The sequence below is a fragment of the Poecilia reticulata genome, chromosome 11 (assembly GCF_904066995.2).
Source record: "Poecilia reticulata chromosome 11, P_reticulata-male-v2, whole genome shotgun sequence".
Lineage (NCBI taxonomy): Eukaryota > Metazoa > Chordata > Actinopteri > Cyprinodontiformes > Poeciliidae > Poecilia > Poecilia reticulata.
In genome coordinates, this window is record NC_088840.1 from 26,515,483 (window position 1) to 26,539,126 (window position 23,644).

At 40.9% G+C, this 23,644-nt stretch overlaps 3 long non-coding RNA genes across 3 annotated transcripts; 1 reads left to right on the plus strand and 2 right to left on the minus strand.

The window, feature by feature from the left end:
- The first annotated feature begins 8,034 nt into the window (after positions 1-8,034).
- Positions 8,035-11,462, plus strand: LOC145553805 (uncharacterized). The gene is made up of 3 exons (XR_014089855.1): positions 8,035-10,116; positions 10,191-10,295; positions 10,399-11,462. It is a non-coding gene; the product is annotated as an uncharacterized LOC145553805 (long non-coding RNA).
- Positions 11,463-14,304: 2,842 nt separating this feature from the next.
- On the minus strand, positions 14,305-15,570 carry LOC145553784 (uncharacterized). The gene is made up of 3 exons (XR_014089831.1): positions 15,257-15,570; positions 15,055-15,121; positions 14,305-14,852 (listed from the first exon to the last, which is right to left on the minus strand). It is a non-coding gene; the product is annotated as an uncharacterized LOC145553784 (long non-coding RNA).
- Positions 15,571-17,739: 2,169 nt separating this feature from the next.
- Positions 17,740-18,246, minus strand: LOC145553860 (uncharacterized). Its single transcript, XR_014089903.1, has 2 exons — positions 18,118-18,246; positions 17,740-17,898 (listed from the first exon to the last, which is right to left on the minus strand). It is a non-coding gene; the product is annotated as an uncharacterized LOC145553860 (long non-coding RNA).
- Positions 18,247-23,644: the final 5,398 nt, after the last annotated feature.

A 23,644-nucleotide genomic window follows, 5' to 3' on the forward strand; every position in this document is an offset into this window, starting at 1 on the left:
AGAGCTTATAATCTAAATGACTCCATGATCGACGACCTCCTGAATCGCACCTGGGAGGTCTACAGTTATAGCTTCCTCAAAGATGGGGTAATTTGCTGGGTGAGGATCATGCATCAAAAAGAGCGACAGACGGCCCGATGCAACTGGATCCACCCAGACCACGGCATGCCAGAATGGCATTGCAACAGAGCCTGCCGACCCCTAGCGCTGGCACCATCCCAAGGATACTGGGACACCGAGGTAATTTATTCAGCCCCACATAGGTCCTCAGGCTGCAGGACTTGGCTCCCACGCAGGGAGTTCTGGGGAGATTATCATCTGAATTGTGAAGAAGACGAAATTGACACCGAGACCCTGTATCAAAACCGAACTGCTAGTAACAGCACTCGGATACGACCGACGGGGCAACCAGAACAGCACGTCTGGGAAAACATCACAGCCTTCCTGATTAAACAAGGATCCAGACGGTTCATGTTTCAGAGTGACCAGCAAGAATGTTATAAGACTAAATTTGGTATCCTAAATGCATGCCTATGGAACAAATATGTTAGTTGCACCGGACAAAATCACATAGTTTTGGCTCTGAAGGAAGATTGGTCATTCTCGTGGACCCGAGCCAGACCCTTGCAAATAGAAATAGAACCTTGGTTGAATGACTCATTTCCCTGGACTGGTATAGCAAAAGATCAAGTACTCTTCATAGGAGATTTCCCGGAGGGAGCAGTTCGCTCCCCTGCCGGGCTGAAAGGACCGCACTTCGCTGACATGCGCACACAGCCACTTCCAACTCCAGATGACCTCTTGAATGCCCCTAAGGACCAGTTTGCACAAATTGATGAGTGTGTAGCCCGACGCATTTTTGATAGCCTTAACGACACAGAATGGGTGAAGACGATGTCCTCCCCGCGATGTGACCTTTGGCAAACCAGCAACACCTTCCACGCTGCATGGAAATATCACTGCCCGAGTCCTGACACCTTCAAAACAGCGAAACTTGTCCTCCGTGCCTGGTACGAGGACTACCATCGTGCCTGGGATTGGGAGTGGTGGGGACTCCAACAGGAGGAACTGCAGGCTTGGGTTCTGCCTTGCCTCAATGCGTCCCACAACTATTGGATTAAATACCAATACATCGCCACTGTCTACTCCAAAGATCGGATGATTTGGCCGGGTATTTTTTGGAGACCCGACAACTACGTCCTCCCAAGGCCCTGGCGCATGTCTTGCAATGAAAACAAGACCCAATGTACCATTGGGCTGGCAAGAAAACCATGTCAGACAATCCCAGGTTGGGAAGATTACTGCAAGGATCATTATGCGGATGAGTATGGCACCCATGCATCCGAGGTGGTTTGGCGAAAGATTGCAGGGAAATGGCGAAGAGCGATTGTAAGGGCAAAAACCTGCACTGATGCAATTTTGGGATACCAGCTACAAAAGCGCAAGAAGATTGTAGATCTACCTGTCCCTGCCATCCCCGACACCCTCCTAGCCATTGCAGAAGGCCATGCATTCCGGAAAAGTCTATGCGACGGAGAAGTGGACCCGGGTTTTGACTGGGTAGGCCCTAACCTTCTTTATTCTAATCTCACCTGCAACAGTTCCAAGGAAGTGTGGCAGAAATGTGGAACGGGTGAGCAACAGCATGCTTGCTACTGGTACGAAACTTTGGGCTCTACCCTGACTGCTACCGTCATGGATGTAGTTGAGGAGGTTGGAAATGTGGTTGGTGGAGGCCTCAGTATTATCGAACATTGGTTGCTAAATGCTCTGAGCATGCTATGGCCATATTTGCTGGGCTTCCTGGGCGCAGCCATTGCCCTAATCCTGGGAGTGGTTGTCGTGAAGGAGTGGCTAAGAATGCTTTGTAATCGCGAGAGGAGGGACTACCGGCCCTCCCCCAGAGGAGGAGCCAGTTTCAGCATAAAAGTGGGCTGCCGGGAGCCAGCGAGCCAGTCGCCGATCTTCACCACTGCGATCAAGACTGGACCCAAACCAAGGGACAAGAAAGGACGACATGGAATCTAATTCTTCAACCAACTTCTCTCTTCCCTCCACACTTTTTGCACCCATCCAAGTGAGTACCACCGAGCAGCTCGGATTTATCCTGGCCTGGGTTGTCTACTGCCACACCGGGTCCTGGTCCACCGGACAGCTCCTGAGGGTGCTTGTCTCGGTTCAAGGGCTCATCAAGATCATCCTACGCCCAATCTTTTTGGGGCGATGGGATCTCGCACCTTCCCTCTTCGCCTGTTACCTCATGGGTAGGACCCGCATCAACTGGCGACGAGGCGCGGTGGCATGCCTTTGGCTTTCCATCGACACCGCAGCCTTCCTGATGGAATTGATCCTCGGGGGAACTCATGCCACCCGAGCGGCGCCACTCAAGATCCTGGCCGCCATCGTCGAGGGCATTCTGGCCGTGTCCATCCTCATTTACCTAGCCTACCAAGCCCTATCCATCAAAGGCAAGGGTAGGCTCCGCTGGCTTCGTAAGTGGGCCGCCCTAACCCTTTGGGCGGCAGGATGGGGAGTTTTTGTACTTTTGTATTGGTTAGGGAAGTCGTCCCCGCTGCCCATTGCCGTATGGCTCATGACCCACGGGGCCATATTTCATGATCCAACCCCGATGTCTACTCCCGGGTCCCCGGAATATGAAGATCCTCCCCCCATCATTAATTCCCCTTGGCTCGCGGCTCAACGCGGCACATCGGCATAGAACCAGCCTTGATCCCTGCTCCTGCTTATGCGCATTTAGCTTCTTTTTATCCATTATAATTGTTGATTAATCGATACCCGCTAATCATGAAAATTACCTGAGTTGCTGTTTCTCCTAGGCTCCAACTTGCTGTGTGGGATGCGGAGCGTCCGTAGAATCCTTGGGATTCATGTGGGTAGCATCGTCTACCCGATGGTGTAACGCTTGCGTGCACCTTGATAACGTTACAGCGATCCACTGCCTCAATGAGCAACGGGACCTGCCGTACGTCTCGGCCTCTGCATCTCGATCCCTGGAACAAGTACATAAAGTCGTGTGGACCTCTGCGTTGAACCAAGACGACGGCACTCTCCGAACATCGTACTTGGGAAACGACCGGATATTACCCATAGTCCAGAAGCTATGGGAGAATCAGATCACTCGCCAATGCCTACCCACTCTACACCTTCTGGATGGCCGAGTGTTGGCGGTGGGAGACCCCCGTCCACCTGTTTGTCCGGCGTCTCCTGACATGTACATCGACGTCGGGTGCCAAACCAGCATTGCAACTCACGTACAGAGTACCCAAACTGAGCCCCTCAGTTCATCTCAGCAGGCATGCCAGACCGACGATATACCTGTCCCATCACCCCAAGACCAAAGTAGCAACGTCAGCTCCTCTGTCGCCTGCATCTGCCAGGCACAGTCTCCTTCGTTTGCTATTGACTTCGAGAACCTGCTAAAGGAACTCGAGGAAAGTTGCAGTTTTCCAGCGGCCCCGCCACAGGATTTGGCGGCCGACGTTCTTTCTCCAACCTCACCACCTCAGTTGGAGCGTCAAGACCCCCTTGGGCCGTCTGGGTCTACTGTGGAATTGGGACTAGACACCGACATCTGGTCTTCTCCACCTTCCCACCTAACGGAATACGAGATCGTGGACACATGGACGCCTTCGTCTTCTCCTGCGACCTGCTACGAGAGAGACATTTTAACTCTCCATGGTGGTGATGAATTGGACTTTTGGTAGTCGGAATTTAGATTTTTCTGCGAAGCCCCGTCCGATCTCACGGAGGGGGTGTCGAGGAATCTGGTATGGGTGTGAGATCTGTCCAGGTATACGCAGAAAAATGGAATAAAGGCCTGGGAAATAACAGTATACCAAATAATGATTAAATGATGATTATAAGTGATAAGTGATTATAAAGTGACAATACACAGGCCAATAAAGAAGTGTCTGTAATGTATGATCAAAACATGTATTCTGTACTTCTGATTAAGTAAATGTTATAATAATGTATACTCTGTACTCCTAATCAGTTGATGTTCTGTACTTATAATCAAGTGAATGATAATAGTTTACATTATGAAAGGCTGGAGGTTATACTTTTGAATCAACTAACAAATAACATGATTATATAAAATCAGTAGGCATTATTAAAAACCATGGATACTGTGGTAGGGGAAAAGAATACTTCTCACTGAGCAAAAGGCGAGGGGTGAGTCACCAAATGGGGAAGGAAAGCAAGGGTGCGGCAGAATTGGAAACAGATGGTCGACGGAAAAAGGGAACTGCCCCGATGAAGCGAGTAGGTAGGGATGAGTCAGTGGAAACTTGAGAAAGAGCCCGGTGCTTTCCACAGGCAGCCCTGCCTCGCATGACATATTGCGATAGGCAGGTTCCATGGAAACACAGCACATAAATACTGCTGTACGGGACAGAACGAGGGTTCTTCGTCCGCAGCGCAGAAAGGGAGTCATCAGAGGAAGCTGTCTAAAGATCAGCAGAGGATTACATCGAGGGACCAAGGGAAACTACTCCTTGACTTCACGCTGCCTAGAAGGGACGAGTTCCACCAGCCAACACCCCTGGTTCCAGATCCGACCGAATCCTCTGCCTCTACCCAACGCTCTCAACCCCGGTGCAGCTGACTTGGAAAAGAGACGGAGGTCTTTTAAAGACAAAGAATCTGCACGTTCAAGGCAAGCGTGAGCCTTCTCTCCACTTCTCTTCAGTAAAGAGGACTTTGCTCCGGCTGGACAAAGACTCTGACCAAGGACACCGAAAGATTACAGCTGCTGAGATCAAGAATCATCGGGTATGAGTTGACCTGCTTCCCCCAAAGCCTCGCTCAGTGAATTTAGTAAAACAGGTTAGGAATGAGAACAAGGAAAGGAGGTGATTAATCCTGGTTGATTTCATTATATTTTTGCTTCTTTTATAACTCTTGGAAATTAATTTGTTGTTGTATGCCCCTGCTAAAGCTTGCTTAATAAAATTATAATTCTAAAAATTCTAATGAGAATTGTGAACAGTGAGTTTAATTGTGTCAGTCTTGATTATTGTTGGTTCTCCTAAATATAGTAAAGTTAACATACATGATGCTAGAGACAGGGTGGCTTTGTGTTTTCCTCTGGTGAGTGTTAAAATAATGACCTTGGGACTTAAATCTAAGTCACTAAATTTAATCTAGCCGTTAACAAGTGCCGTTATTTTAGGAAAGGAGCTACCGTTAACAGGAGTGGTTGTAGGGGTTATGTCGCTGTGAGGGCTACTCAGCGGATTGCCCCCCAACTGTAAAAGGTCATAACTTCTGGATCGAAGGTAGTCAGAGCTAGACGAGTCCTTTCCGACCCCAGTTTAAACAGATTATTCTCCACAAACTATCGCTAGGGTAAGACCCGAGTTTCTGGGGATTTTCCGGACCTGTTAGACAGAGAACTGGGCAGTAGTGAGTCCGAAGAGTTGTGAGGAGTGGGCGGGACTTACTATTGGGTAGTAACAGACAAAACTTAAATCAAAACTTGAGATACTAGTCCTCATATTTGTAGCCACTGTAATTTGAGCCAAATAGATTTTAGACGATCCTTTTTTGTATTTGAAGTGTGGCTGGTTGTGCTTTTGTAAATCAGGAAATTAACAATTTTTACCGTACTTTTATCCTTTTTCAATCGTTGTCATGCTGGAGGAGAAAAACACATTAGCCAGATGTTGGACAATCAGTTATAATCATTCAGGCAAACAAAATATTTCTGTAACCTGCAGAGGGTTCTAACACCCTGCTGCATCGAGCCTTCACTTGTACCGTTAAACTTATCCTGGGGGTCAAACAGCAGAGGTCAGAGTGCAAAGACAGTAGACCATGAATGTGCTGTAAATTAAACAAAGGTGAGAAAAAGTGGCATCAAAAATTCAAGAAAAACCTTTAAAAACTACCAAGTTTTGTTGGCAGCCATTTTGTCTCCAACCTGTAGACTGAGTGGAACCCCAGGGGCCCCGGAGCCCAGGTCACATGACCAGAGGCGTAGAACCAGGACCAACCAGGGCAACAGGCAAGCAGGACCGCCTCTGAGTCTCAGGATGACTTTACATGTGATGCTCCATTTGCCCCATCAGAAGCTGTTCAGGGCAGCATTCAGTCCTGCTGTGCAGAAAAATCTGGACAAAGTGTGTGGCCCTCCTTGAGAGAGCGAGGGAGAGACGGAGAGATACAGCATGTCATTGTTTTCAAACCTCCGTATCACGTCGGGCAGAATCCGATGGTCTTTTCTGCCATAGGAGACCCTCACAAATCACGCCTGGGTCTCGTCCTGTAGCCAGGTGTGTCCTCAGAGATCACAGTCAAACATCCAATGCGAGATCCTGTAAGCTGCAATCCGTCCTCATGTGACAACAGGAAAAATCCAACCTCACTGACCTCTGTAGAAGCTGTAGGAATCGACCAATAGGTCTTTGCCCTCAAACAGCAGTCCAGGAGAAAATGGTACAATTCATAGGTGTAGAAAGTGCAAATGTCCAAGTCAGCACAGCTAAGAACAGCAGAGGCCTTTCTCCTCACCTCCTCGCACGGCCCTGAACCCGCAAAACCCGGCCCCCGTGGTCCCCGTCAGACCACAGGAAGCAGCACTGCTAGAGTAAAACACAAAGTAAATTAAGAAAATAAAAGTGTATGCCACCTTTTGCTCACATAATTATAAATTAACTGTCTTTTCTGTAGCTGGTGATGTAGATGAAGAGTTGCCTCTTTTTTTGTTTGTTTCTTTTGTTTCAGCCAGGCTCAGGGTCACTGGAGCGGCTCAGATAACGTCCACTGCCTCAGACCCTGAGCTCCAAAGATAAAATAGAAATGCATTAAGATGATTCACCCTCAGATGTTTCAGAATTAACCGGTTGTGGAACCAACTCCTTTCAAAAATCAAACTAAGAAATTATTAAACATTTTGACAAAATTTAGTATTTCCAGCTTCATACACTTTTCATATATTGGTTATTCAAATGCATATGTAAAATAATTAATTCAATATTGTACAATTTTACACAAAAGCATCCTTGTGATATTGCCACACTTTAAGACAACCAGTTAAATTTCCTTAATAATAATTCACGTCAAAAAGAAAACTGTAATCAAATATTATTTATTCCATTAATGAAAATATTACCATTATCCTGATATTTTTCAAAACTGCTGAGTGTTTTATTAATGTATTGTTTTCTTTTTAGAATTAAAAAATTGTTCACATTTTGTCTGAATTTTTCTCCATGTCCCCTTTGGGGCTCCGTAGAATTTAAAGTACTTTTAACCAAAATGTTCTCAATGATAACAATTACATCCAACTGTAACTTTATACAATTAAAATTAGAGGTGATGCAGGAAACTCATCAGTCTGAAAATAAACATGGCATAGATATTGATTGAAGCTATTCAATTTTATATAACCAATTGTTAATTTAGTAAGAGCTTCTCTATAACTCTGTATTTCAGTCATGCAGGAAGGCCCAGTATAAGAGCTCATTAAATGAACTCACAATATAACAATATTAAATGAATACATTCATAATTAACCATATCTTTAAACCGAATAGTAATAAGAGTCTCTTTCTTCTCCACCCCCTGTTGACATAATTTAAATATTTGAAAGCGATTTTGCATTTACTTTTCTCCAGAACTAAAATTTTACAGGATTTCACAAGTTTTCCAAATCATCTATCTGGAATTGAAAGTAGACTATCAGATGTTTTAAATGTAAAGTTTTATCAGAAATGTTTTATGTTTATCTTTTACCATTTCCCCCTTTTTATTTTCTTATGTAAATAGAAAACAAACATTTCTGACAACATTTCTATTGTCCTCAGAAATATTTTTCAGAGATTCTTTTTCTGTACATATTTCTAAAATGTCCAACTGAAACTGTACTGCAAAGGCCAAAAGTTTTATTATTTTAAAGAGTTCAGATCAGAATTTGGATTGCTTTCCTAAAAGGCCGTGTCAATGTTTATTCTGAACTGACAAAAGAAAAATTGATCAGATTTTTCTTTTGTGGCAGAGGATAAAAAAAAATGTAGACAAATATTGTGCAGTACTGTAAGATGTCATTACGTTTCAAATCAAATGTTCTGTTGGACTTGAATTTATGCATCAATTCAATCAAAATTTAAGGCACAAAGTGCTGTGAGCCAGTTGTTGTCCAATCAGTTTGTTTTTACATAATCAATCATATCCACTTTAAACGTTTCATCATGTCCAATTTGTGCCTTTCTACCAAGACAAGCATGTGTTTCGAAAGCAGCAGTTAGTTAGTTAGTTAGTTAGTTAGTTAGTTAGTTAGTTAGTTTTGTTATTAGAAAATAAAAACAACAATATTAATAAAAATCAAAAGAAAATAAAACATGTCAAACTAAATGAAAAGTCTCGTAATAAATGCTGTCTGGATTTAAACCAAAGCTGAAATGTGATTACTCCTTTTCGAACATATTATTTCCCACTTTGAAGTAAGGTAACTGAATTATCTAGATCTATAATCATTAATTGTCTTTCAGACAGAATATGTTGTAACCAATGTAATGAGCCATAATTGAATCTAGAGCTGTTTCATAATCACCCTTTGAATCAAACACATACTCATATTTATTTACCAATTCTGTTCCCTCTTTAGACATTTTAAGGTGATCAAGTTTCAAATGAAAAGAAATCTTGTTTTTGATAATAAGAGAGAAAAATATTGATTAATCCATGATAAAGTTCAAGTCTGCTATAAATCTCAATTTTTCAAGTTTCATTAAGTTTAAATTTAAACCTGTCTACAGCTAAGCTGAGTTTCAAAAACTTCAACACATTAGATGTCACTTTATTTTGTTTATGATTTTGCCTGTTTTGTAATTTAATTCATCTTTCATACAGTTAATTTTACCACATGTGAAAATAGTGAATTGTGCAGGATTATTTTAGTTTCAACCAGTTTTCCCTTAGCGTCATTTATTCCTTCCAGCCGGTATTTTCCCAAAGGACGTCTGTTTAACAAGTCGCCTCCTTTCTTCTGCACCAGGTATTCTATCCTTTTTTGTTTTTCTCTTATTTTGATATTCATCATGCTCTGCCAAATAAGTTATTAGTGCTTCTATTTGCTCACTGAGCGTAATCCATGTCCTGGTGTCCCACTTTGGATCATATCTGTTTAGGCTCAAAATTTAGACTCAGAAATCACCTCTTCTCTCTTTTCTCTTTTTCTTTTTATTGCAGTTTCGCTCGCACGGCGGCAAAGAAACCAAACACAGGAGACAAAATCAAAAACCTCCCACAGATTATAATCTCCCAATGTTGACCATGGTTTTAAAACACATTGCAATAAACAGAAAAGAGTACATTTAAACACATAAGGTCTGCTCAGCGGCAGAAGCTTACACACACAGCTGACAGACACACACACAGCTGACAGACACACACACAGCTGACAGACACACACACAGCTGACAGACACACACACAGCTGACAGACACACACACAGCTGACAGACACACACACAGCTGACAGACACACACACAGCTGACAGACACACACACAGCTGACAGACACACACACAGCTGACAGACACACACACAGCTGACAGACACACACACAGCTGACAGACACACACACAGCTGACAGACACACACACACACAGCTGACAGACACACACACAGCTGACAGACACACACACAGCTGACAGACACACACACAGCTGACAGACACACACACAGCTGACAGACACACACACACACAGCTGACAGACACACACACAGCTGACAGACACACACACAGCTGACAGACACACACACAGCTGACAGACACACACACAGCTGACAGACACACACACAGCTGACAGACACACACACAGCTGACAGACACACACACACCTGACAGACACACAGAAATGGATCCACGCTTTCCAGCTCCTATGTTCTCTTTTTTCTCATATTTCACTTATTACTCTTTAGAGGAACAGATCGCGATCAACCTTATCTCATTTTTCATCTCTTTTTTTTCCTATGGTGGACCCTCTCAACACTTTTGTGTTTCTCGAGTAAGTCACAGATTGGCTAACGCGTTATTTTCCGAGGGCAGCACTCCCCGAGGATAAAACCGACAGAACCTAGCCTGTCAGAGGTGGGCATTCTTAGTAAGCTGTAGAATTGAAGAAAAATAAAAAATAACTTCAACATTTTTTGTTGTTTTCTCAGGGTTTAGATGAGGTCGGTGTACCAGGCCTGGGCAAAGTTGACAGCTTGGCTGAGTATCTGGTGGAGCTAAGGAGCAAAACCTCACTGGTGCTGACCAACCAGGAGGTGAGTCACATGAGTTGTTGCTTGCTGCAGACATGCACACACCTTTCACCTCACTTGCATATTGCTGTGTCCTCATGTATAATTGTTTTATTTTCCTGTTTAGGTGAGCTGCATTGTTGCTCTGTGGCAGAACCTGCTGGAGTTTGATGAACAGAGGGTGGTATTTGCTGCAAGGCATCAAGAGAAATTGAACATTGGGAGGTTTTGGTCCCCCAAGAAGAGGCAGGAATTTACTCCTGGGGTTGAGAGTGTGAAGAGGCATGCTTTAACCACTCCATCTGCCCAATGGCCAGACTGCTGCCGCCTGGTGGAGACCATCTTTGTCCGGCTGTGCAATATCCGTCGTAGTCCAAAGAAAAGAGGGGCAGGCACAGTCTCCAGGTGGGATTTAATCCTTCAAGAGTAAAGGAAGATCAGGCAGCTCGTTCTGGCAAATGGAGCTGTGATGGGGCAGACAAACCTGCAGCTAGTGGATGTGAGCTACACCACCCTGGTTCAGTGGCATAACAGAAGGGTCAAAAGGCAAGAAACCGCTGTGGTACTTCAAGGGTTAAACCTTCCCAGCCGCTTTTCTGTTCCTGCTGACCCACTTCTGCCTGCAAATATACGTCCGCATTACGGCGTACCACATTCAGGGCCACTGCATTCGTACAGGCTACCATCCAACACTGTGGGGCAGTCAAAATAAAAAAAAGCTACAATTCACTGATGGGACAAATCCATCAGGACAGCGGCAGCTTCTCCCTGCCCCACCCAAAAGGCCTCAGCTAGTGGCAATTACTCCAGTGGCACCACAGGGATCCGTTATCCTCACTACCCAACAGCAACAGAGTTTGTGGAGCCTCTCCACCCCTCCTCCACATGCTTATGCTGTGGCCCCTGCTCTGGACTCTGCTGTGGCCCCTGCTCTGGACTCTGCTGTGGCCCCTGCTCTGGACTCTGCTGTGGCCCCTGCTCAACCTGGTAGAGAACCTCGAAAACTGACGCGCAAATTTTGCACAACACATGCAAAAAATGCGGGCAGTTTAGAATAGCTGAAACAGGACACAGCCAATATAGGGGGCAAATTTACTGTCCCTCTAATGAAAGTCTCACTTTCACCTCCCAGTGAGCTGAATTTGTTCCAGCAGTGACTGGAACAAATTAAAAAGAAAAAAATAAATGTTTTCTTTACTTTAACTTCACAAACTGTTTCATATAGTTTTTATTTAGTTCACAGAGTGATATTTATTTTGTTTTAGGTTGATTGATGTCATTGTGTACACCAAGTAATTCAACAAACCATAGTGTAAAAGGTTTCAAGTCCTTCAGCAAACCACACATTTCTTGGTTTAAGAAAGAAATGGGAGACTTCAATGGAAATGTGTTGCATCCAAATGCTACAATGTTTTTGGACTAACTAAAAATGTTTAATTCACCGTCTTAATTGTTGATGAATAAATATTTGGTTCTTTGAAATCGATAAGGTCTATGGTCTTTTACTGTGAGTAAATGTTAGCTGCTTCCAATTCTGAATTATTGGTAATAATTTTAAGCATACACTAGAAAAAAATATTCACTTCACTCAAAAAGTACTTAAGGAAAGACACTTGAAAGAATATTTTAGTTTCAGTCATTGTTTAGCTGTGAAAAATGAAAATAAGCACTGGGTATGATTACGGACATTAAAATATACTGTATATAGCATACAGTATAATTTAACATCAATTTGACTATATTGGTAGAATAAAAAAAAATTAAGGAATTCATCAATAAAGTTTTAAAACGCAAGCCTTTTATGACAAAATGTTGTGTTTTAGTTTACGGTACTACACCATCTGTACAAAAAAGCCAAACAGTCATTACTTCATAACACTTAAACATTGATTGTGGGAAATCTTTTCACTAAAACATAGTATGGTGACTGGTAGGATCGAACTCACGACTCTGGGATCGGCCTCACTCTTCCCCTTCCTCACCCTTTAAATGGGTGAGTTAATGTAACTTTGAAAGCAGAAAACTTTCGAATTTGTAACTGTGGAAACACCTGTTTGCTCCACGATACCTTGCTACCAAGTGGGCTGGTTAGCACATCCAGGGTAGCCCGCCAGCTGCTCACTTGGTAGCAAGCTACCCTGGATGTGACACATAACTGTTATGCTTAACAAATACTTACAGTATGTTTGTTGATGACAATTAAAAATTGTTGGAGGTTGTTGCCTTCTTAGATGATATCATATTTTCAAGCTGGGTTGAAGAACATGAGGTGAGGTTAATGAGGGTCCTCCAACGCATTGCTAATTTTGGTCTCAAACTGTCCCCTTCTAAATGCAAATTCTTTCAGACTTCTGTGAAGTATTTGAAGTATATCTGCACAGGGGATAATAGAACCTGATCCAGCTGCTGTACAAGAATGGCTACATTAAACAATTCTGTCAATTAAAAATTGATTTAATTTGTCATTGATTGATCAAATTCTTTTTCAAGAATGTCTCCAAGATGCCCCATCTGCCATCGCCTAACCTCAAAACTGGCTCGGCATCTGAAAACGGCTCATGGTGTGGAGAACTTGGAGAGGAGGATCCTCGTCAACTACGGGTCAGGGCGCGTTAACATCAGGGGACAGCCCTGTCCCGTAGAGGGGTGCGGCTATGCCGCATCCCGACTTGACATCCACCTCTCCTCCAAGTACCACTCGGAGTTGGCCAGGTCGCTCCTCAGTGACTTTATTCAAGGCGTCAAAAGGCACGTCACTGAGGAGCGCCTGGCTGTCCTCCGTGCCGCGACTCCAACAGTGCCCATGATCACCACCTGGGACATCGAAGCACTTGAGGTACATTACACTGAATGAAAGGTTCTGAGTCAGAAACTCTAGAAACTGACTGCATGTTTGTTTGGATTAACAGGAACATGAAAAAAGATTTGACATGATCTAGTAATTATATTTAAATCCTATCTGTGCTAAATATTTAATATTTACATAATTAACGTTATGTTTTTGACTGTTTGAATTTTAATGCAAAGTGGTAATTGTTTTGTAGATTTTCTTTTGATACTATACAATATTTATGTTCAAACTACTTTTCATTCAAAACTTAATTCTCCAAGATGCCCCATCTGCAAACACCTTGCATCAAAACTGGCTCGGCATCTGAAAACGGCTCATGGTGTGGAGAACTTGGAGAGGAGAATCCTAGTCAACTATGGGTCAGGGCGCGTTAACATCAGGGGACAGCCCTGTCCCGTAGAGGGGTGCAGCTATGCCGCATCCCGCCTTGACATCCACCTCTCCTCCAAGTTCCACTCGGAGTTGGCCAGTGCGCTCCTCAGTGACGTGCTTCAAAACGTTAAGAGGCACGTAACCATCATGCACCTGGCGTTCCTCCGTGCCGCGACATGGGCCTCATGTTCTGCCATAAAAGCCGTTTTTAATTTTTGTTTTGCTGTTTTTCCAGGTGAACGATTGCGTCATCGGGACAGCGAGTTCCAAGTTTTTACATAAATAAACATGGTTTTAATGTTTTTTTTCTAAACAATAAATTGGGCCTCATGTAAATATGTCTGTTTTTAACCGCTTAAGTTTTGGCTTGCATTAAATATCCATCACTGATGTTTTTAGGAAACAGGTCCATTTTATTTATTTCTGATCTTTTAAGTACGAATAAATGTATTGATGTCTTTACTCTTATCGTTCAATTTCTATAACTAATAGTCTGGTTCAACCTGCAGCAACAATAGATATTTATTACTAAACTAGATTTAAACTGTTATACTGTTAAGTTTTTACTATTTGTGTTTTTCCATTTATAGTATGTTTGCTGTTATAAGAACTTTTGTTTTTTTTTTTATCTCAAATTCTGACTTATGTGCATCAAAAAATCAGCATATTAAAAATATTCCACTTTGACTGGTTTTGAGTAAGACTTATTTTAACTAGAACATATTTAAAATATGTCATAACTCGTATGATCCCAATAACTGCTATATAACATGATTTTGCTCAGTTGTGGTTTAAACTGGAGCCATTTTGACCAAGTATAAGATCTACATAACTCAAGAATTTTTAAATAATATCTAGCAGCAGGTTGGTGAATCTTCTGGGCAGCTTCTCCAGCCAACGAGGACTGTCAGCAAACCAGGTCTTCCGACAAGACTTACAGCAAAGTCTAGAGGACAGGATGTCATATTGCCCACTGGTCCCAACAATCCCCCGAGGTCGGCCCACACCAGCGGAAACAACTTGTGGTTGAGGACATCCATGAAGACATGGGAGGTTGTAGTTATTTTTCAGCCTTGACATCATTTCATTTTCAGGTTTCCAAATAAAGAATGGGTGAAGCTGAAAAAAGTTGGGCGGCAGGAGCTCAGCCACTGTGTCTATGAGCTCAGGCTGTGGAGGCTGACGCCAGAGGGAAATTGCATTTCCAACATTTCGCACAGGACGAGACCCAGGCCACAGCCCAAGATCTTGCAGCTCTGTCCTCATCCACAGTTTCTGATGCTGAGAACAGTTCCAGCTGTTCATGTCATGATCATGTTGAATCAAGGGCACATGAAAGGGTGGCTGAGCTGAGGAAGCTGCATTAAGGTATGAAAACACCTGGAATTAGGTTCCCAATAATACAAAAATAAAAAATTCAATTACAAATTTGTAAAATGTGTTCCAAATAGTAGCCACATTATTTACTAAATATTTGAAAGACAGTGTGGAAATGCTTTTAATAAATCAAACTACTCAGAGTAAAAAAAAAAAAGTTTTTTGGATGCAATCTGTTCTTACCGTCTTCAGCACTGTCTGCAAAGGAAAGGACTCTGTGCAGAGGTTGAAGCTGCGCTTGCACTGGAATCTGAAAAGAAGTGTTATCATTCTGTTATTTCTCTGTGGCTTCATTATAATTTTAAGACAACAGATAAAGTAGCTGTGAATAGTGATAGTGCTGCCTATGCAACAAACAGATCTTTAAAGATTAGTTGAAACTAACCTTTAACCTCTGATTCTTTTGCACTTGCCGTTTCCTTCACCATAAATGACAGCTGTGATGGAAGGGCCACAGGCATCTTTTGTGTGATTGCCAGGACTGTAAATACTCAGAAAGTAAAAAAAGAAAGTTTATTGCCTAAAAATATTTACAAGTATAAGATTTATATTCAAGAATATAATTTAAAACTCTTTACTGCCAGCTGTGGAGGATTCCGGTTCGCCTGATGCGTCAGAAGGCCTGGATACTGTTGCAGTTGGTCCTAAATAAAGAGAATATATCAGTCACTGTGTAAATCACAACTGAACTCGACAGATGGTGTTGGTGAAAACTCAAAAAGTTGTACTTTTCTTCCTTCTGCTTATCAGACTTCTAAAAAAAATATTTCCCAAATGTGGGAAACAAAACAAACTCCACATTGAACACTTGTCTGTTAGCTTTAGCCAACAGCCACAAAGTCGGCCTTCTATCACCTGAAGAACATCTCTAGGATTAGAGGACTTGTGTCTCAGCACGATCTAGAGAAGCTCATCCATGTGTTTATCTTTAGCAGCATTGATTACTGCAACAGCGTCTTCACAGGTCTGACTAATAAATCAATCAAACAGCTGCAGCTGATCCAGAAGCTGCTGCTGCTGTTCACACTAAAACCAGGAAGATAGAGACATAACACCAGTTTTAAAGTCCCTCCACTGTAAAGCTCCCTGTAGCTCAGAGAATAGACTTTAAAATACTGATGTTAGTTTATAAATCACTGAACGGTTTGGCACCACGATACCTTAAAGATCTGTTATTGTTGTACCAACCGTCTAGACCCCTCAGATCTTCTGGTTCTGGTTCTGCTGTGCATCCCCAGAACCAGAACCAAACGAGGAGAAGCAGCATTTAGTTTCTATGCACCACAGATTTGGAACAAACGTGCAGAAAACTGTAAAACAGCTGAAACACTGGGAGCCTTTAAATCTCAACTTAAAACCCACCTGTTTAGAGTTGCTTATGGCTAAATTAGGGTTAGAGTGCGGGTTTTGATGTCTTCCAGGTTTTTATGTCTTTAATGTTTTTAATTTCTTTTTATTTCTTTTCTATGTTTTAATGATGTAAAGCCACCCAGAAAACGTCCCAGTTAAACGACGTTTAACTAAAGTTCTACGGGGTTTAGAGTCCCAGTTGACGGAGTTTCAACTAAAAACCTAGAGGTTGGAGTCCCTGTCAAACGGTGTTTTTGACTAAAGTCCCTGAGGGTTAGAATCCCAGTTAAACGGCGTTTAACTGAAGTCCTAAAGGGGTTTTAATGTTGTTGTTTTATTATCTCTTTCTCACTGTTTATTTAATGTCACATGCTGTTTTTATTTTAATTATGTAAAGCACTTTGAAATGCCTTGCTGCTGAAATGTGCTATACAAATAAAATTTGATTGATTGATTGATAGCAGGAGGAACAGCAGCACTTAAATAAACATGCTGTTGGTAACAAATATTGGCAAATAAAAAAAGAGGTAAGCATGCAGAATTGAAATCTATACTCACCAGCATCTCCATCAATTCATAATCCTTTGACATGCATAGTAACGGTCGCAAACAGCAATATTGTAACAGGAACGTGGCCAGAACACAGGAACATGGTCAAGGTCAGGGTTGGAGGGTCATTCATCGTAAGAGAGAATAAATAATACTCCAGTTCTGAAAACTCCTATTTTAAGAAAAACCTGTCTTTGCTCTTGACGATGCTTTTGACACTGGGGTTCTCTCCGTTTCCGCTGACCCTGACACTGGATACACAGAGACAAATGTGTGAGAGAAACTAAGTGCAAGCAGAACATATTTTAGAATTTCAGCAAACGAAACCATAGTCTGTTTACTGCTCAAGATTTTAGAGGCTGACATGTTTAGCATTGCAGCCTCCAATCCTTCGTCCTCCTCCATCACTATAAGAGACAAAAAAAAATAATTGTATACATAAAATTAAGGATCAATCTGGGAGGAATATTTAATTTTTAAGGCAATATTTGCCCTGTCATCTTAACACGTTTAATGCACCATTCTTTATTGCTCGCCCAGAGATGTGCTTTGTCATACTTTGTCAAAAAAATGGCTCCAGTTTAAACCACAACTGAGCAAAATCTTGCTGTTGTATGCTCCCAATAACTGCTATACGAGTTATGACATATTTTAAATATGTTTTAGTTAAAATAAGTCTTACTCAAAACCAGTCAAAGTGGGACATTTTTAATGACAATTTTTTGATGCACATAAGTCAGAATTTGAGATAAAAAAAAAAACAAAAGTTCTTATAACAGCAAACATACTATAAATGGAAAAACACAAATAGTAAAAACTTTACAACAGTTTAAATCTAGTTTAGTAATAAATATCTATTGTTGCTGCAGGTTGAACCAGACTATTAGTTATAGAAATTGAACGATAAGAGTAAAGACATCAATACATTTATTTGTACTTAAAAGATCAGAAATAAATAAAATGGACCCGTTTCCTAAAAACATCAGTGATGGATATTTAATGCAAGCAGTTAAAAACAGACAAATATTTACTGGTTAAAAAAAAACAACAACATTAAAACCATGTTTATTTATGTAAAAACTTCTACTTCTTGCTGGAACTCGAGGTCCCAATAACGCAGTCGTTCACCTGGAAAAACAGCAAAACGAAAATTAAAAAAAGCTTATATGGCAGAACTGAACATGAAGCTCTATTTAAACAGAAACTCATCAGGATGGTGATGAACATGATTCATCCAACTATGAATCACTGAATAATAAAAGCCCCAATATCAGCCATGTGTCAAACTGACTAAATGTTTTAGTGAAATAACATCTGTGGTAAATAATTCAGACCAAACTGACTGACCTTGCTGGCAAACCTCAGAGAGTTGAGTGTTTCTCCAAAGCTGTCCGACTCTGGAGAAATGTTCACGAACATCAACCTGGAGCCGAAACAATAAAAGTGATCAGAAACCTGCTTTCAAAGTCACAACAACACGACCGATGTTCCTACAGTTAATCTGATTAATATCTTTTAAATAAAAACTTTTTTAAACAGATGAGCTTTAAAGTTAAAACTTAATCATCTTTTATCATTTAGCAGTAATAGTCATTGGCATGGTGGCTAGCATAACTAAATCAATCTTCCCATACATTTATCAAGTATGGATACATTTTCTGGTCCAAGTACAAAACAAAAATCATTTAAAATGTCTAAACTCCAACATCTCCAAAAGGATTCCAGCTTTTCCAAATGAAGGACGTCTGATAACCATTTTTATACCGATGCAAGATAGAAACTTCCCCTTTCTTCAGGAAACCAGCTCTTCCCGTTTCATGACTCTCTTTCTGCCCGACTATGATTTTTTATGATTAAATAGAAAAAAGTAGAATTAAAGCAAAGTTTGCAGGACAATAACACACACAACCAGATTAATTTTATTACCGTCTGACTCTACTGTTGGGTCTTGATGTCCCCTGTGTAATTTTATTTATTATTACTATTAAACTAAAAATCTTCAGCATGGGGAAGTGGTATGAGCTCGACTTTTCTCAACATATTCTGGTTCATGAACAAACTGCACACAAACTTATGAAAATGGAAACTGAAAAAGTATACTGCTCAAAAAAATAAAGGGACCACCACAATACAACTCCAAGTAAATCAAACTTCTGTGAAATCAAACTGTCCACTTAGGAAGCAACACCGATTAACAGAGACCCTCGTCGGGTCAATCAGTGTTGCTTCCTAAGTGGACAGTTTGATTTCACAGAAGTTTGATTTACATTGTGTTGTTTAAGTGTTCCCTTTATTTTTTTGAGCAGTGTATTTTCTCTACAGCTTCTGACAGAATCAAACTGAGATGTAGGAAGAGTCTTTATCACAAACCTGAAGAGGAGACATGTCCAGGGAATTCTCAGAGCTGCTGCTGGTGAGAACGCTCCTCGATGACATGACTGCCGCTGGGACATACTCGGCTGAAGACAGAGGACAAAAAACCGGTCAAAATAGAGAACTCACAAAAGAGAAAAGAAAGAGTCAGCTGCTGGTTAGCTGGCAGAAGAAAGGCGACTAAAATCTTACAAGAAAGACACAAAAAACAAGAGTAGTCAAGGTGTGGAAGCTGAAGGAGAGCCACACATCTAAGTGTTAGAAAATCTAAGCACACAGATAATCCAACTACTACAATATTAACTTGTTTATTTTTCATTTCTAGTTTAAAATAAACTTGACACATGTCGACATGAATTAAGTTTTGAATGAAAAGTAGTTTGAAGAACATAAATATTGTATAGTATCAAAAGAAAATCTACAAAACAATTACCACTTTGCATTAAAATCCAAACAGTCAAAAACATAACGTTAATTATGTAAATATTAAATATTTAGCACAGATAGGATTTAAATATAATTACTAGATCATGTCAAATCTTTTTTCACGTTCCTGTCAATCCAAACAAACATGCAGTCAGTTTCTAGAGTTTCTGACTCAGAACCTTTCATTCAGTGTAATGTACCTCAAGTGCTTCGATGTCCCAGGTGGTCATCATGGGCACTGTAGGGCTGGCGGCACGGAGGACAGCCAGGCGCTCCTCAGTGACGTGCCTCTTAACGCCTTGAATAATGTCACTGAGGAGCGACCTGGCCAACTCGGAGAGGTGGATGTCAAGCCGGAATGCGGCATAGCTGCACCCCTCTACGGGACAGGGCTGTCCCCTGATGTTAACGCGCCCTGACCCGTAGTTGACGAGGATCCGCCTCTCCTCCAAGTTCTCCACACCATGAGCTGCCTTCAGGTGAAGAGCCAGTTTCGAGGTGCAGTTGAAACAGATGGGGCATCTAAAAGACATTCTTGAAAAAGAATTTGATCAATCAATGACAAATGAAATCAATTTTTAATTGACAGAATTGTTTAATGTAGCCATTCTTGTACAGCAGCTGGATCAGGTTCTATTATCCCCTGTGCAGATAAACTTCAAATATTTCACAGAAGTCTGAAACAATTTTTAATTGTTAACAACAAACATACGGTAAGTATTTGTTAAGCATAACAGTTATGTGTCACATCCAGGGTAGCTTGCTACCAAGTGAGCAGCTGGCGGGCTACCCTGGATGTGCTAGCCAGCCCACTTGGTAGCAAGGTATCGTGGAGCAAACAGGTGTTTTCACACAGTTACAAATTCGAAAGTTTTCTGCTTTCAAAGTTACATTAACTCACCCATTGAATGGTAAAGTTGCACATTAAACCTGCTTCTATTCCAAACATCACATTTTACATTAAATAAAAACTTACCCTTTTTGTGAGACTGTTCGTGGTGCCGCGACTGTCTGTTCTGCTGTCTGTGTCTGAGGAACTCCTGCTCCTCTCCCACCTCTTTTCAATTAACAGCTAATTTAATTGGACACAGGTGCGTGTGACGCAGGAAGTGGGAAGGACTTCACCTTCTCTCGGAGACTTCACAAGACTGATAAAGAAATACAGTAGGAAGTGATCATTATCCTATAATTATAAGGGTAGGAATAATTGGAAATTAGTATAAAAAGAGTGGGGAGAGATTAAACTTTAATAAGGCAGATTGGAGTAAGTTTAGATATTTGAGTGAAATGTATTTAGAAAAGGTAGATTTTAATATGCATATAAATAAAGTAATTGCAAGTATCTCAAAAATAATAATGGAAGTGTAACCAAAGAACAGAATTTACTCGGGTTCAGACAGCAGTTTACTATCAACCAGTTTATTTATTACAAATTACTGGACTGAAACACATCCAACTTTGTTTCAACACTTTGTCATAGTTTTCCTGGAAAACCCACAAAGAGAAAAGAAAAACAAAACATTTAGGTCATAAGGAATCCTTTCAGGGTCCTTGGTAAAAAATTTAATTAAATTAAAATAAGCTGGCCCGCAAAAAAAAAACGAAAAACTTCATATAGAGCTCTATATTTGTGTGCAGACGTCTCTGCTCCGCAGCAGCTCTGAAACTCTAAAGCCCGGGAGTTTCCCTAGTAACTAAGAGCAGTCAGCTCCATTTTAAAACAACACTTAAGATTTTTTATCAGGACTATAACTCCATAAAATAATAAGCACCTCATGAACATAGATGAAAATGAAATATTTCATTTAACACGACAAACTCCAGTCATTTTAACTCACAATACCCACGGAAAAACAGGAGTTTGGTTTTGTTGAGGAAAAATGACTATTTATAGTGTTTAACACAGTTTAAACCTTTTAGAACCAATTTCTTAAGTTTGAACAGGTTTGTGTTAGTGATTTAAAACCAGAAGAACTATTGCTGGGTTAAGTATTTAAAGTACAAAGGAGAATAGAGGATCTGCAAGAGAATTTCGGCTCAGACCCCTGGGGTCTTATCATTAAAGACAGGAGGTCATAAATCAACATATGCAGGAAGGTGGAGGACAGTATCACTTGAATTACTCTGAGAAAGGGAACTTTGGTCGGTTCACGTAACCAGGATGAAAGTCTTCCAAACTAACATCTGACATGGGGCAAAAAAACTGAACATAAAATGTTTTAAATCACTAACAGTTAATTTGTAAGACATTTTTCTTAGTTATTAATAATATGTTTTGACTGAAAATTCTATTATCTTGTTTTAGAATGAATTTAGTCAATGATGAATGTATTTGAAATTGTATTATTTCTGACTATATTAGAATCACATGAAAATGTTTTGTTTAGTATTAGAAAATACTTAGGTTTATGGTGAATGAATGTCTTAATTCCTATTTGTTTCTAATTCCTAATTAGAAACAGGAATTGTACTTCATTATTTTCTGTTAATATTGTCTATTTCTTTTGGTTTGATATCAGGACTAAACTTTGGAGATGCTGAGTGCAGAAGAACAAATTGGGTTTTTGGAGAACTTTTCATTGAATTAAAAGTACAGTATTAAAGGTTTGTTCCTGGCAGAGCAGAAGAGAAACCAGAATTTCACAGCTACCTGTGAGGTTCCTGCATTTGTTTCTCTTGGCCCAGACGGCTGTAGAGCCGGATAGCGTTAAGAAAATACATTTAAAATAAGTTAGTTTTAGAATTTATCATGACTTGATTGAAATACCATAATTATAGTTTTAAAATTTATAACACAGTCTGACCTATTGATCTTTATTTTACTGTAGTTAAAGCAGATGGTTTGTCAAGATCTCTGATCTGCTCTTTGTCTGTTGGGAAACAATCAGTAGGAAGTTCTAGCTTTTCACACTGATCTGTGAAAGCCTTAAACCACCATGAATTCGGAGAGTCTGCTTCTACCTTATTTAACAAAAGGTGTTTGATCTTGCGAACAAACTGCGGGACTTTTTCTAAAATTTAAAAGAGCCAGAGATGCCTTCCAATTGGTCAAGTAGAGATACGCCTTATTTGAATACATTAAAGAGGAAAACACACCTACAGGTATAAAAGTTTGTGCACAAGGGAAACAATTCAGAAAAAAAGCTGATTTTATTTTACTTCTGCACCAGCTCTTTCTCCAAGGACGTCCTTGATATTTCTATGTCTTCTTGTCTCAGGTAACAATGTTTGTATCTGTGTTTCTTCAGTTTCCTCTACTATCTTATATTTTCTTCTGATTGGATTAAATCCTGTAATTCTGTGACGTCAACACGCATTGTTGTGTTTTTGTCCCCGCACGTGGCCACGCGAGAGAACCCGGGATCAAAAGGAAGTATCAGAGCCAGAGTTTTGCTAAATTTACCAGTAATATAAAAATTCTTCCTTAACAAAGCCAAGACCAACGAATGCCTACGCACGGGATGTGCAAAACTGGAGAGACAAGCGGGAGAAAACTCCATCAAAAACGTTGCTGCAAATTGACAGAGATGGGCAAAAACTTCTCAACTTGTCCACGGATGTGGACAAGTTTAGAGCTGACAAGTTGAGAGCTTGTCCAAAACTCATTGTCCTTTCCAATGAGGATTCTGGAATGGACAAACATGGCATACAGTTTAAAAAGTCTTTGTCACGTAGAAATGAACAAAAACTCAACAAACAGGTTAGAGAGAAGGCAGAGGAACGATTGGTAAAGCCAAGGCAAACACCCAGAGTTAGTGAAGGCAAACGGTCAGAATATGTACATAACGAGAGGGAGAAAAATGTTCACGAGCAGGTTAAATTTCAAGAGAAATGTAAGAAGATGGCCTATGAAAATATAGAGAATATAAGGAGAAAAGAATATGTCAAAGAAGCTGTTGAGGAGAAAAAGCTTAATCAAGAAAAAGCTAAGCAGGAGTTTGCCCAAAAGTTACTTGACAAACAGGAGAAAGAAAAGAAAGTCAAATTGCAAAAGTATTTGACTGATGCATGGGATGATCAAGTTGAATACAAACGGCAAAAGCAGATTGAAATGGACAAGATCATAAATAAAGGG